The sequence below is a fragment of the Anastrepha obliqua genome, chromosome 5 (assembly GCF_027943255.1).
Source record: "Anastrepha obliqua isolate idAnaObli1 chromosome 5, idAnaObli1_1.0, whole genome shotgun sequence".
Classification (NCBI taxonomy): Eukaryota; Metazoa; Arthropoda; class Insecta; order Diptera; family Tephritidae; genus Anastrepha; species Anastrepha obliqua.
In genome coordinates, this window is record NC_072896.1 from 61797098 (window position 1) to 61803097 (window position 6000).

Here is a 6000-nt window from a genome sequence, read left to right on the forward strand (position 1 = left end):
AGTACATCAATGGTTGCAAGATTTGATAAATATTAACATTTGTACATGTACATTCTAGAACATTTTCAACACCCCCACTATATCAAAATTCCAAACAATACAAATACTGTTAAAAAAAATTAATATGGAAGAATACCAAGAATTTGCATAAATTTATAGTGCTTTATTTCTGACAATTCTTTAGTTAATAAGTCTGCAGGCATGATAGCAGTTGGCAAATATTTAGTTTCAACTAGACCGCTATTACTTACATGTCTGATAACATTACACCTTACATCAATATGTTTTGATCGTTTACGAGATTGGTGGTTATTTGCCAGTTTGAATGCACTTTGGCTATCATTATAAAGGGTGGTTAAGTTTCAAGGGCCGGTGTTGATTTTGAATAAAATAGAAAATTATTGTCATTTCTTTTTATTATGATAATAGTGGTATGGCTCAATTACGTATGGAACAAAATATCGGCCAACGGGCCGCCGTGGCCTCGGCCGCACACCTCCATCCGATGGTCCAATTTTTCGATGACGCTGAGGCATAATTGAAGTTCTATGCTGTTACTATGCAGAATTATCTCATCCTTTAGCTCTTGAATTGTTGCAAATAACCCCAAAGAAAGAAGTCCAACGATGTCAAATCACATGATCTTGGCGGCCAATTGACATCGCCGCGACGTGAGATTATTCGGCCATCAAATTTTTCGCGTCAAAGAGCCATTGTTTCGTTAGCTGTGTGAAATTTGGCACCGTCCTGTTGAAACCACATATCGTCCACATCCATATCTTTCAATTCGGGCCATAAAATGTTCGTTATCATATCACGATAGTGAACACTATTCACAGTAACTGTCTGACCGGCCTCATTTTGGAAAATATACGGCCCAATGATGCCGCCGGCCCATAAACCGCACCAAACAGTCACTCTTTGTGGTGGCATTGGTTTTTCGGCAATCACGCTTGGATTATCATTCGCCCAAATGCGGCAATTCTGCTTATTGACGAATCAACTGAGGTGCAAATGTGCCTCATCACTGAAGATGGTTTTCTTCACGAAGTGCGCGATATGCATTTTGATTTGAACGCCTGTTTTCATAATAAGCCCGAATAACTTTGTCGCATTGCTCGATTGTGTATCTTTCCACGGTTCAAGTTGAGTTAGTTTGAAATTGAAAAATGTCAAATGAAATGCAGAAAAAAGCTTGACGTTTAGGTGTGGTTCACATTCAACATCGGCCCTTAAAATTTAACCACCCTTCACAATATTATCTTGTTGAAACAACCTGTTAATTCATATTCTAAATTTCTTAAATAAATGGCCTCTCGACAAGCCTCTGACAAAGGCATATACTCAGCTTCACAGCTACTGAGAGCAACAGTCCTTTGCTTTTTGCTCTCCCAAGAGATGACAGATCCAGATTTAGTAAAACAGATGCCAGTATAAGAACGTCTATCAATGCTATCACTAGCCCAGTCTGCATCTGCATACCTCTCTAGTTCTGTTCTCTCTTTAGAGTATCTTAATTAAATAATAATGCTTTGTTTTTAACAAATATTTTAAAATTCTCTTAGCATAATTCCAGTGAGCATGTGAATAACAATTATTAAATTCACTGAGGTAACTGACTGAATAGGCAATGTCTCGTCGTGTCAAAACTGTACCTACCTATACGTTTTTGATAGGGCAAATGATCTTCACAAATATCAGATTGCTCAATATTTAATTTAGTCTCTATAGGAGTACACTTTTAATCAATTGCTCAATATATTGCTCCTGATCCACTGTAATTACATTTGCATGTTTATCAATATTAAATATTGCTTTAAATGACCTAAATTTTTAATCTTAAATTTTTGTTCCAAGGCAAGCATTTGAAAATATTATAAAATCATCAACATTAATTCCAACAAAAGTTTTCTTACCATTACTATGACTTTTTATAAACACACAATGTTCTAATTTACTTTTGCTAAATCCTAATTTATACAATGTTTCTTCGACTCTCTGATACCAGGGCAGTGCAGATTGTTTTAAACCATACACAGCCTTTTTTAACTTTAACACTTTACAGGAATCTTCAACAGGAAAACCTTCAGGTAAATGCATATACACACTTTCTTTTAAATATCCGTTAAGAAAAGCTGTTGTAACGTCTAAGTGAGTAATGTCCACATCGAACTGAATGCTTAATGCAAGTAATAAGCGCGAGGTTGAATGTCTAATGACCGGCGACAATGTCTCTTGATAGTCCACACCAGCTTTCTGTGTATAACCTTTGGCCACTAACCTTGCCCGATGCCTCACATTACCATCACAATCATATTTTCTTTTTAGAACCCACTTGCACTGCACTACCCTAGCACTTTCTGGAGCATCAACAATCTCCCATATTTGGTTGTCTTCAAACGACTCCAACTCCTCTGCCATCGCCTGCAGCCACTGCTGATTCTCTGGACCACTGATAGCATTTTCATATGTCGATTCGTCCTCTCCTGTGGATCTAGTACAAATATTAGCAACACCTTATCTTGAAGGCTTTTTCCTCTGTATTTTCTCTTTTATTTCATCAACTAGTTGAGGGGCTTGTTGTGTATTATTAGATTGTGAATCATTTGTTTTTTCAGGTGTATTATTGACTTCTTGCTAGTCATTATTATATTCTACACTCTCTGCATCCAGTAATTCCAAGTCACTAGAGTTTGATTCACTGCGATAATCTAACAAAACACATTTGAGACTACTACAAATTTGTATTTGACAGCTATTCGAGTAAGACGTGTTTCGAGATTTTCGCTAAGATGGAAAAAGAGCAATATCGTTCGGTAATTCGCTTTTTGTTTTTAGATAGGAAAAAAAGCGAGGAGATAAAAGCAAAGTTGGATGCTGCCTATGGGGATGCTTTGCCATCTATGACCACAGTTAGGTATTGGTTCAACGAATTTAAATGTGGGCGAATATTCATTTTTGATGAGGAGGGAGCAGGACGCCCGGCAGACGTAGTTACTGAGGAAATAATTAAAAAAGTCTACGACATGATTCTCGCTGATCGACGAACGAAAGTGCGCATAGTAACAGAGACCATAGCTGTGTCGACCGGAACGGCAATTAATATTTTACATGATAAGCTGGCGATGAAAAAATTGTCGGCCCGATGTTTGGAAAAATTTAAGCGAGATTCGAAGAAATTTTTGCGTCGAGTTGTCACCGTTGATGAAACCTAGACTCATCATTATATACCAGAAACTATATTATATATACTATATATATTATATATATATAATTGGCGCGTACACCCTTTTTGGGTGTTTGGCCGAGCTTCTCCTCCTTTTTGTGGTGTGCGTCTTGATGTTATTCCACAAATGGAGGGACTTATACTTTCAAGCCGACTCTGAACGGCAGATATTTTTTATGAGGAGCTTTTTCATGGCAGAAATACACTCGGTGGTTTGCCATTGCCTGCCGAGGGGCGACCGCTATTAGAAAAATGTTTTTCTTTATTTTGGTGTTTCACCGAGATTTGAACCTACGTTCTCTCTGTGAATTCCGAATGGTAGTCACGCACCAACCCATTCGGCTACGGCGGCCACCAGAAACTAAGCAACAACAAAAACAATCAACTTCTCCCGGTGAATCCGCTCCAAAGAAAGGTATGACAGTCCCATCGGCCGGAAATGTCATGGCGACGATTTTTTGGGATGCGAAAGAACTTCTAAAAAATCCATGAGGATAACGCCGTAGAAAAAGGAAAAACGATCACTGGACAATACTATGGTGAGTGCTTTCAAAAAAAATTGAAGGAGACACGTCCGCATTTGGCGAAAAAGAATACGAGTATGCTGTTTCACCACGATAATGCACCAGCACATTCATTCGGAGATGTCGTCGCCAAACTGCATGAATTGCGTTATGAATTGCTGCTGCACCCCCCGTATTTACCCGATCTGGCTCGTAGCGACTTTTTCTTGTTGCCTAACAGGACGAGGCGTATTTTGGAGAAAAAATCCTATTTTTTGGAGGGGTTAAAAAGTGGCCGGAGCGTTGGGAGAAGTGTATGTTTCTAAAAGGGGACTATGTTAAAAAAAAATAATTTTGGAAAAATGGTGCCTTCATTTTGAACACGGGTACTTATTGAACCCTCTCGTATGCATTAAATATGCATATTAAAGCAGAAAACTAAGAATATCCAAAGTGCGAATCTAAGAATAATCGCACACAGTAAAAATTATTATCCTACACAATCTTTATAAAGAAATTGTTACTGACAAAAATGTTGGTAATTGACAATTGAGCATTATTTTAATGCTCATCCCGAAATTTATATTTAATTCCTTGTATTGTAAAATAGCAAAGGAAACTTGATGAGAAAATTTGAGATTTAATTTTTTGAATGTGCTTGTTGGAACATGTGTGAGATAGAGGTTGGGGAAGGCACCATTCAGTCCCTAAGACTCGGGGCAGTACACATACCAATGAGAGGGATCGGCTGGTTGAGAACACCGTCGCAGCGCTGGACCTTGTTCCTCTGAACACTCCTGGCGTATATACGTAGGACTGCAAAAAGGGAAACTCCATTATTGATCTTGCCATTGCGGACCGGATAACTGCGATTGCCACTATCTGGAGACTCCAATGCAATTTTTCCTGGAATGCAACGCTATAGCGCGGAAAAGGTTGAGACATCCACTTGCAGCCAAAGGAAGGGCACATACGCTCAATTCAACCCAACTCTATCCTGAATCTACTTATTTATTTATTATGCCAATGAATATAATAGATTCTTATATGCTAAGTGGACATATTTTAAGGTTAATAGGCAATAAAAAAAAGTGAATACAATTAAAGTATTTATTTATTATATTATATATCATGTGTAGGGATAGGATCCAAAAAGCGCAAATTACGCGGATTCGTTCAATTCCAGCAGCATGGCACGTACAATACGGAGCTATGACGTCTAACAAAAGCAAGCATGGCGTAAGATATGGCAATAATTAAATGTATATGACTAGTAAATGTAAGCTTCGAATCAAATATTACACCCAATTCTTTAATTTCACTTACACGTGACAGGGGTGTTCTTAATATGCGATAAGAGGAGTCAATAACAGTGGAACACTTGGAAAAAGCAGTTTGGAACTTATTTATGTTGAGCAATAAACGATTATTGTTACACCAGTTGCTGAAATTATCTAAATAAATTTGCATCAATTCAGAGTCGAGGGAGCTAGTAATCGTCGAATAAATCGTAACGTCGTCTGCATAAAGCAGTAATCTGGACGAGAAGCAAGAGTGAATATCATTGATAAACAGAACAAAAAGAAGCGGGCCAAGAATACTACCTTGTGGAACCCCAGAGCAACCAATGAAAGGAAGAGGCCTAACATTGTCGACGACGACCAAACAATGGCGATTCTGCAAGTAAGATGAGATCCAACTTAAGAAGGTTGAGTGGAAGCCAAGACAGGCTAATTTTTTTATTAGTATTATAAGGGAAACCCGATCAAAGGCCTTGGAGAAGTAGGTATAAACGGTGCCAACCTGGTGCCCTGACTGGAAGGCAACGATACAATCATACGAAAGTACTGCTAAATTAGACACTATTGAGCGGCCCGGAAAGAAGCCATGCTGCTCCGGATGCACCATGTTCTTGAACAATTTGTCCTGAATGATACATTCAAAAAGTTTAATAAGCGAACTGGGTCTGGATGAGATACTCTGATGAGTAGAGGGTACAAAAGACCATGAGGTCAAAGTGCAAACTTCTATGGAAACTATAATCAAAAGCTATGGAGCAAGTTAGCCTTAGCATGCGCGCAGCAAAGCAAAACCAAAAAGGTTTTCAAAAATATAATTGCTTCACAGCACAGCAATATTAGATTTTTTAGTGCTATTCGAAATAGAACTATTAACATTTCACAATTTGTTATCCAAGATCTTCTTCACCATTGAATCATCCTAAAATATTCCTTTACTAAAAGTTTTTTAAATTGTTTTATTGCGTCTGTG